This window comes from Erinaceus europaeus, chromosome 2 (assembly GCF_950295315.1).
Source record: "Erinaceus europaeus chromosome 2, mEriEur2.1, whole genome shotgun sequence".
Classification (NCBI taxonomy): Eukaryota; Metazoa; Chordata; class Mammalia; order Eulipotyphla; family Erinaceidae; genus Erinaceus; species Erinaceus europaeus.
In genome coordinates, this window is record NC_080163.1 from 120,797,998 (window position 1) to 120,808,671 (window position 10,674).

Genomic DNA, 10,674 nt, shown 5'->3' on the forward strand with positions numbered 1-10,674 from the left:
CTGGATACAGCAGTATATTAGAAAGATTGTTCATCATGACCAAGTGAGGTTTATCTCAGGGATGCAAGGTTGGTTTAATATACGTAAATAAATCAACGTGACCCACCACATCAATAAAAGCAAGACCAAAAACCACATGGTCATATCAATAGATGCAGGGAAAGCCTTTGACAAAATCCAACATCCCTTTATGATCAAAACAATACAAAAAATGGGAATAGATGGAAAATTCCTCAAGACAGTGAAGTCTATATATAGCAAACCTACAACCAACATCATACTCAATGGTGAAAAACTGGAAGCTGTTCAACAATTTGTTTGGCTTTGTATGTTAACTCTCTTTTCAGCCACCAGGTTCCAGATGCCAGCATGATACCAACCAGACTTCCCTGGATTGATGACCCCACAAATGTGTCCTGGAGCCCTACTTCCCCAGAGACCCACCCTACTAGGCAAAGATAGAGGCAGACTGGGAATATGGATCAACCAGTCAACGCCCATGTTCAGCGAGGAAGCAATTACAGAAGCCAGACCTTCCACCTTCTGCAACCCACAATGACCCTGGGTCCATACTCCCAGAGGAATACAGAATGGGAAAGCTATCAGGGGAGGGGATGGGATATGGAGTTCTGGTGGTAGGAATTGTGTGGAGTTGTAAGCCCATATCCTACAGTTTTGTTAATGTCTCCATTCTTAAATAAATAAAAAAAAGAAAAAGAAAAACTGGAAGCATTTCCCCCTCAGATCAGGTATTAGACAGGGCTGCCCACTATCACCATTATCATTCAACATAGTGTTGGAAGTTCTTGCCATAGCAATCAGGCAGGAGCAAGGAATTAAAGGGATACAGATTGGAAGAGAAGAAGTCAAACTCTCCCTACTTCCAGATGACATGATAGTATACATAGAAAAGCCTAAGGAATCCAGCAAGAAGCTTTTGGATATCATCAGACAATACAGTAAGGTGTCAGGCTACAAAATAACATTCAAAAGTCAGTGGCATTCCTCTATGCAAACACTAAGTTAGAAGAAGTTGAAATCCAGAAATCAATTCCTTTTACTATAGCAACAAAAACAATAAAATATCTAGGAATAAACCTAACCAAAGAAGTGAAAGACTTGTATACTGACAATTATGAGTCACTACTCAAGGAAATAGAAAAAGACACAAAGAAGTGGAAAGATATTCCATGTTCATGGACTGGAAGAATTAACATCATCAAAATGAATGTACTACCCAGAGCCATATACAAATTTAATGCTATCCCCATCAAGATCCCAACCATATTTTTTAAGGAGAATAGAACAAATGCTACAGATGTTTATCTGGAACCAGAAAAGACCTAGAATTGCCAAAACAATCTTGAGAAGAAAGAACAGAACTGGAGGCATCACACTCCAAGATCTCAAATTGTATTATAGGGCCATTTTAATCAAAACTGCCTGGTACTGGAACATGAATAGACACACTGACCAATGGAATAGAATTGAGAGCCCAGAAGTAAGCCCCCACACCTATGGACATCTAATCTTTGAAAAGGTGCCCAGTTTATTAAATGGTGAAAGCAGAGTCTCTTCAATAAATGGAGTTGGAAAAAAATGGGTTGCAACATGCAGAAGAATGAAATTGAACCACTGTATTTCACCAGATACAAAAGTAAATTTCTTGGAATTGGCATATTGCACCCAAGTAAAAGGACTCTGGTGTGGGTGGGGAGAATACAGGTCCATGAAGGATGATAAATGACATAGTGGGGGTTGTATTGTTAAGTGGGAAACTGGGGAATGTTATGCATGTACAAACTATTGTATTTACTGTTGAATGTAAAACATTAATTCCCCAATAAAGAAATAAATTTTTAAAAAAAAGTAAATTTCAATTGGATGAAGGACTTGGATGTTAGACAAGAAATTATCAGATGCTTAGAGGAAAATGTTGTTGTAGCCTCGTTGTGGTTATTATTATTGCCATTGTTGATGTTGTTCGTTGTTGGATAGGACAGAGAGAAATGGAGAGAGGAGGGGAAGAGAGAGAGGGGGAGAGAAAGACAGACACCTGCAGACCTGCTTCACCGCCTGTGTAGCGACTCCCCTGCAGGTGGGGAGCCGGGGTTCGAACCGGGATCCTTATGCCGGTCCTTGTGCTTTGCGCCACCTGCGCTTAACCCGCTGCGCTACAGCCCAACTCCCTCAAGGAGATTTTCATGGGTGATGGAGCAATGCTCCCTGTGTATCTCTCTGTCTCTCTCTCTCTCACACACACACACATACTCATCACATTAAAAAATAAATAAACTAACAACAGTAATGATAAGAGCAACAATAAACAACAAGGGCAACAAAAGGGGAAAAAATAGCCTCCAGGAGCAGTGGATTCATAGTGCAGGCACCGTGCTCCAGAGATAACCCTGAAGGCAAATAAATAAGTACATACATACATACATACATACATACATACATACATAAAACAGAGGCCTTGGATGTGGCATGGTAAATAAAAATGTTGACCTCTCAGGGAGTTGGGTGGTAGCACAGCAGGTTAAATGTGCCTGGTGCAAAGCGCAAGGACCAGAGGAAGCATCCTGATTCAAGCCCCTGGCTCCCCACCTGTAAGGGAGTCGCTTCACAGGTGGTGAAGCAGGTCTGCTGGTGTCTGTCTTTCTCTCCCCCTCTGTCTTCCCTTCCTCTCTCCATTTCTCTCTGTCCTATCCAACAACGACGAACGACATCAATAACAACAACAATAATACAACAAGGACAACAAAAGGGAATAAATAAATTTTTTTAATGTTGACTTCTCAAAATTGGATAATGTTCAATCCCAGTCATCACATGTGCCAGAGTGATGCTCTGCTCTTACTCTTTCCCTCTCTTTCTCATAAATAAATAAATAAATCTTTAAAAGAAGAAAAAAATGGATTCAAGCAAATAATAATGAGACAAGAAGATATTTTAAAAGATGCTTTTAGGGAGTCGGGTGGTAGCGCAGCGGGTTATGCGCAGGTGGCACAAAGCACAAGGACTGGCGGAAGGATCCCGGTTCGAGCCCCCGGCTCCCCACCTGCAGGGGAGTCACTTCACAGGTCTACAGGTGTCTGTCTTTCTCTCCCCCTCTCTGTCTTCCCCTCCTCTCTCCATTTCTCTCTGTCCTATCCAACAACTATGACATCAATAACAACAACAATAAACAACAAGGGCAATAAAAGGGAATAAATTAATTAATTAAAATTTTTTAAAAAGATGCTCTTAGATATACTTTTATAGAATACATTTGTATATAAATTATCAATATATGTGTAGTACTTTTATATACAACACACTTATGTGTATACATAGTCCTCTGTGTCTGTGTTAATCGTCACTTTCTCTCTAGTACTTTCTGATCTTTCCTACATATTTTTTCTTTTTCTCAATCTTCAGATCATATATAATACCTTGAATTTCTTTACTTTTGTGTTTATTTTTTAAATTACTTTGTCTTTTTTTTTTCTTTTTGGTATTCCTCTACAGAGTCCGACCAGTACCAGTTCTCATTTACCTCTTCCTTTTTTTTTTTTTTCCCCCAGGGTTATTGCTGGGCTCGGTGCCTGCACCATGAATCCACCGCTCCTGGAGGCCATTTTTCCCCCTTTTTGTTGCCCTAGTTGTTGCAGCCTCGTTGCGGTTATTATTGCCATTGTTGACGTTGCTTTGTTGTTGGATAGGACAGAGAGAAATGGAGAGAGGAGGGGAAGACAGAGAGAGAGGGGAGAGAAAGATAGACACCTGCAGACCTGCTTCACCGCCTGTGAAGCGACTCCCCTGCAGGTGGGGAGCCGGGGGCTCGAACCGGGATCCTTACGCCGGTCCCTGCGCTTTGCGCCACGTGCGCTTAACCCACTGCGCCACCGCCAGACTCCCCTTTTTTTTTTTTTTTGCCCCCAGGGTTATTGCTGGTGCTCAGTGCCTGCACCACGAATCCACTGCTCCTGGAGGCCATTTTTTCCCCTTTGTTACCCTGGTTGTTTTTATTGTTGTTGTGGTTATTATTATCATTGCCATTGATGTCGTTGTTGTTGGATAGGACAGAGAGAAATGGAGAGAGGAGGGGAAGACAGAGACGGGGAGAGAAAGATAGACACCTGCAGACCTGCTTCACCGCCTGTGAAGCGACGCCCCTGCAGGTGGGGAGCTGGAGGCTGGAACCCGGAAACTTACACCAGTCCTTGCGCTTTGAGCCAAGTGCGCTTAACCCTCTGCACTACCGTCCGACCCCCTTACCTCTTCCTTTTAACTAAAAACCACTTCCAGATAACTGCCTAGCTCTCCCTTTAACATGCATATTTTTATTTGCCATGGTTCTTATGTGAGTGAAAATTAATTTGGTAACATTGTATATTATATTTTATGCACTTTACAGCCAACTTTTTTCTAATTTATTTTCTTCTGGTACTGGAAATTGTTGCTATTTTCCTTCAACACATAGTGTCTTGTGTTATATTTCAGCTTCTATATTTCACAATTGAATAACATGGTGTTTGTAGAACAAACTATTAGAAGAGTAATCTGAGGGAGTGGGGTGGGAGGCAGCTCATCCAGTAGAGAATTTGCATTACTTTGTCTGAAGGCCAGGGTTTGGGCCCTGGCACTGCAAGAGAGCACCATGGAAGGCACCAGGGGAGCTCCGTGGATGGCGGAGCAGTGCTGTAATGTCTCTATTTTCCCTACCCCCTCTCTCTCTAGCCCATTCTATTACTAAACTAAAAAAAAAGAAAAAGAAAAACTGAGTCCATGAGATAACTGTGACTTCCTGTATACAAGAGGTCTCGAGTTCATTCCCAATTCTTCTTTTCTTCTTCTTATTTTGTTTTTGTTTTCCTCCAAAATACTGCTCAGCTCTTTTTTATGGTGGTGCACCCGATTGAAACTGGGACTTTACATGAGAGCCTGTTTGCATAACCATTATGCTACCTATCCCCTCCCTCTTTACTTTGCTTTCTTTCTTTTTGTTGTTTTTGTTGCTCATTTGTTGTTTTGTTTTATTTTCCTTTTCTTTTCAGCAGAGTACTGCCTGAGATTTCAACCTAAGACCTTGCAACAACAGGCATGAAAGTCTTTTTGTAGAGGGCTGGGCAGTGGCTCAGCAGGTTAAATGCACATGGCCCGAAGCACAAGTACTGAAGTAAAGATCCCTGTTCGAGTCCCCACAAGTACTGAAGTAAAGATCCCTGTTCGAGTCCCCCGCTCCCCACCCCCAGGGGGTCGCTTCACAGGCAGTGAAGCAGGTCTACTGGTGTTCATCTTTCTCTCACCCTCTCTGTCTTTCTCTCCTCTCTGGATTTCTGTCTGTTCTATCCTACAGTAACGACAGCAGAAACAACAATGATAAACAACAAGGGGAAAATAACCTCCAGGAGCAGTGGACTCGGTGCAGGCACCAAGTCCCAGAGATAACCCTGGAGGCAAAAAAAAAAAAAAGTCTTTTACATAATAATGGTACTGCAGTTTTTGTGATTTTTTTTTAATGGAGGAAGGTGGGTAGAGTTAAAGTCAAGGAGTTTTATCCTTCGGTTTTTTGTGTTCAAGGATTCTTATTGTTATAATGTATATCTGTTATCAAATGACCTGCATTTCTCCAACAGACAGTTTTGCCCATTATGTGAAATATAAAGAATTGAAATACATGAGCTTGAAAAAAACATGTAGGCAGTGTCTACACTTTGTGAAAATTATGTTGGCTATCCTGGAGGAGATAGTGAGTGCTATACCCCTATAATCTTATCATCTTGTAAACCATTATTAAATCACTATTAAAAAATACTTTAAAAATATTTTTTATTATTACTGGACAGAGACAGAGAGAAATTGAGAAGGAAGGGGAGAGAGGGAAAGAGACAGAGAGACCCCTGCAGCTAGTCCTGCGTCATCACTTTCCCCTTGCAGGTGGGGGCCAAGTGTTTGAACCTGGGTCCTTTCACACTACAGTGTGAACACTTTAACAGGTGCACCACCACCTGGACCCCTAAAAGTAACTTTTTAGGGAGTCAGGCTGTAGAGCAGAGGGTTAAGCGCAGGTGGCGCAAAGCACAAGGACCGGCATAAGGATCCCGGTTCGAGCCCCGGTTCCCCACCTGCAGGGGAGTTGCTTCACAGGCGGTGAAGCAGGTCTGCAGGTGTCTTTCTCTCCTCCTCTCTGTCCTCCCCTCCTCTCTCCATTTCTCTCTGTCCTATCCAACAACAATAATAACTACAACAATAAAACAGCAAGAGAAACAATAAGGGAATAAATAAATAAAATAAAATAAAATAAATAAATAAATAATTTTTTTAAAAAGTAACTTTTTAAATAACAGACTTAAAAATTAAATAAATAAATTTGGAAAAGCTAGAGAAATTATAGGGTTTTTTCAAGCATATTAGCAACTTTCTTAGAGCTGCATTGAATTATAGATAATTTGTGACATCTATAATTTATCAAAAATTAACTTGTTTTCAGTAGTAAATCTTCTTTCCAAGAACAAGTCAGTTTTTATAGCCTTTAATAGAGAAATTTTATTTTGTTGCTCATTGGGTTCTGCACATTTTTGCAAATGTTTTCTAAAATTTTGTACATCTGGCTATTATCATGAATGATATTTTCTCATTTTAATTTTTGAACTCTTATTATTGGCTTAATGATCTCTGAGTGCCGGTCTTATGACTCTTGGATCTCCCATACTATTACTTTTGGTTATTAATTAATTAAAACCATGACACACACATTTGCATCACCCTCCAGCAGTGGCCACTCCCACTGTTGATACATCTGGCTTCTCTTTTTTCTTATGATGATGATGGTGACTAACACTTTGAAAACAATAGTCAGTAATTCCACTTTTCTTTTCTCAGTTTCATCCACATAGAGGAGATGTGATAGCTATTTAGAGTTTCTGCTCTCTCGTATCACTCTTCTGAATTAAAAGCTAAGTAACAGGGAGTCAGGCGATAGCGCAGCAGTTTAAGCACACGTGGCACAAAGCACAAGACCTAGCAAAAGGATCCCAGTTCGAGGCCCTGGCTCCCCACCTCAAGGGGAGTTGCTTCATAGGCGGTGAAGCAGGTCTGCAGGTGTCTATCTTTCTCTCCCCCTCTGTCTTCCCCTCCTCTCTCCATTTCTCTCTGTCCTATCCAACAATGACGATTTCAATAACAACAACAATAATAACTACAACAACAATAAAAAGACAACAAGGGCAACAAAAGGAAAAAATAAATAAAATAAAAATTTTTTTAAAAAAAGCTAAATAACACAGACTGCATAGATACACAAATGTTTGTCCTTCTCAGAATTTCCCATTAATTAAAAATGAAGAGGGCTGGGAAGACAGCAGAGTGATTATGCAAAGACCCTTCCATGCCTGAGACTTCGAGGTTCCAGGTTCAAGCCTCAGGACCACCATAAGCCAGAGCTGAGCAGTTCTCAGAGGGAGGGGAAGGAGGAGTGGATCTTACAGATTGTTCATTTGGATTGTGTGCTTCCTTTGTCATAAGCACAACCCAGGTCTGAGATTGGTCCTCACAACACTGAAAGAAAAAAAGAAGTTTTCTATGTGACCTCTGCATCCCTGTAGATCTGAGCTCACATTCTGTGGTCATGACTAGGAACGTTCCAAGCTGCCCCAATTTCAGGACCCATCGTCCTCGGGTGGAAGATAGAGTATGTTGTCCATCCTCCCTTCAGAGGATGGAACATTCTCTACCGTTGTTGATCCAGCTTGAGGGCAAGGTCCTATGGGGGCCCACAAAGCGATCTATTGTGTTGTTCCTGATAGAAATGATCAGTAACAATGGAGAGAGGGATCTATTTGAGATCTAGGTCCATCATGTCTGTGTGGGAATCTCAGTGCTCCCCAACTAGGACCCCAGCTATGGGGTGGCCTGATAGATTATTAAGATCTACAGGGATTCAGAGGTCACATAGGTTCCTAAGCTGAATATGGGCCCCAGACCACATCAAATTGATGGGATTTACAGTCAACAATATTTATACACCTTTCCCATATTTGGAAGCTACTTTCTTCCCGATCCAGCTTTCTGGTCCTTTTTCCAGCCATGACATCATCTCCCCAGACAATAATTTGGATCTCCCTGCATATCAGATATCAGGCTCAGGGGAAAAAAGAAAAAGAAAAAAAAAAACTTGGATAGCCACAGGCCCATTGGAATATAACTAAAATATGCCTACTAGCTATCTACAAAATGGAGGATCCCACCCCAACTCTTCATCTGCACTATTCCAGCCTTTAGGTCCATGATTGGTCAACAATTTGTTTGGCTTTATATGTTAGCTCTCTTTTCAACCACCAGGTTCCAGATACTAGCATGATGCCAACCAGACTTCCCTGAACTGACGACCCCACAAATGTGTCCTGGAGCTCTGCTTCCCCAGAGCCCTTCCCCACTAGGGAAAGAGAGAGACAGGCTGGGAGTATGGATTGACCTATCAATGACCATGTTCAGTGGGGAAGCAATTACAGAAGCTAGACTTTCAACCTTCTGCATCCCACAATGACCTTGGGTCCATACTCCCAGAGGGTTAAAGAATAAGAAAGCTATCAGGGGAGGGGATGGGATACGGAGTTCTGGTGGTGGGAACTGTGTGGAATTGTACCCCTCTTATCCTATGGTTTACTCAATGTTTCCTTTTATAAATAAAAAATTTAAAAATAAAAGAATTTTGGTCCATACTCCCAGAGGGATAAAGAAAAAGGAAGCTTCCAATAGAGGGGATGCGATACAGAACTCTGGTGCTGGGAATTGTATGGAATTCTACCTCTCTTATCCTACAAACTTGCCAGTCAGTATTAAATCACTAATATAAATAAATAAATAAATAAATAAATAAATTTTAAAAGAAAAAAAAAGAACTGATAAAAAAAAAAGAGGTGGAGAGACAAGCCTCCTTAGGGAACAATCTAAGCAGAAAGGAAGGAAGAGGGTGTTGCATAGTAGTGATCCCATATTCTCTCTTCTCCTCCCCTGAAAGATGCCAGTACTTGTCAGGAAGAGCAGAGTCTATTCATGGGATGGAGATGGAGGACTGAGCAGGGAGAAGGTCAGCACTGTCTGATGGAGCACTGTCCCCTCCCACCACCGCCACCCCCTACCATCACAATTGTTGTCACTGACTTCAAAGGATCTTGTAGGGAAACCAAATGGTATGATTCAAAAAAAAAAGACAAATATATACAAATATAGATAGATAGCTATAGAAATAATAGTCAACTCATATTTGTAACCTTGGGAAAAGGAATGGGGACACAGAACTCTGGTGGTGGGAACAGAATAGAACTGGACTCCTGTTATCTTATAATTTTGTAAGTCGACATTAAATCACTAATAAAATAAAAAAGAATTAAAAAAAAAAAAGACCAAATGGTGTACAGACACAATGGAATTCTACTCCCCTGTTAGCAGAGGGGTTCTTGCCTCTTTGCAATAATGTGGATGGGCCTGGAGGGGATTATGAGAAGCAAAATAAATCAGAAGAAGTAAAAATGTCAAGTGACCTTACTTCTATGCAGGACGTAAAGAAACAAAGCTAGATGTCTTACCCAGTAGACACACACTTAGCCAGGCACAGGGACCAAGGTTCAAACTCCTGGTCACATGGAAGCACCATGTAAAGGGGAGGATTTGCAAGTGGTGGAGTGGTGCTGTGGTATCTCTCCTCTCTGTGACTCTCTTCTTCTCACCCTCTATGCAAAGAAAAAAATAGAAAAATCTCCCAGGAGTGGTGGAATCATACAGGCACAAAATTCCTTCCAGAAAAAAAAAAAAAAAAAAAAAAAAAAGGAGGACAGAGCAAAGCAAGGGAACAGAGCAAAGTAAAGGAAAGCAAGCCCTTAGGTGCTAAATGCAAACTCAGGTCGCCTTAGAGAGAGTGGGGTTTTTAAGCTCAGAGAGGACCCAGTAGACCTTGGTGGAGGGTTATCAGTAATTTAGTGGTGGATATGGTATGCTAACATACCTCAGGAAAAGATGTGAAGCTGGACCCCTAAAACATGCAGCTTTGTAAACTTACATTGGTACAGTAAAGGTGTAAAGTGTGGTAGGGAGAGAGAAGATGGAATTCCCCTTTAAAAGGGGGGGGGGGTAGTCAGGCGGTAGCACAGAGGGTTAAGCGCAGCTGGCACAAAGCACAAGGACCGGAGAAAGGATCCCGGTTCCAGCTCTCTCTCGGCTCCCCACTTGCAGGGGAGTCTCTTCATAAGCGGTGAACCAGGTCTGCAGGTGTCTATCTTTCTCTCCCCGTCTCTGTCTTCCCCTCCTCTCTCCTCTCTCTGTCCTATCCAACAACAACGACATCAATATAAAACAACAATGAGACAACAAGGGCAACAAAAGGGAATAAATAAATACTAAAAAAAAAAATAAATAAAATAAATAAATACTAAAAAAAAAACTTTATTCCCATTCCAACCCTCACTTGGAAGCCGAAATGCTTTTTAATTTATTTTAATGAGAGAAAAAGTTACAGAGAGAGACCAGAGTACTACTCAGCTCTAGCTTATGGTAGTGCTGGGGATTGAACCTAGGACCTCAGAGCCTCAGTCATGAAAGTCTTTTGCAGAACCATTATGCTGTTTCCCCAGCCCCAAAATGGAACTTTTAAGTATGATTCTAGTTTAAAAATCGCATAGCCATTTCTTGGGG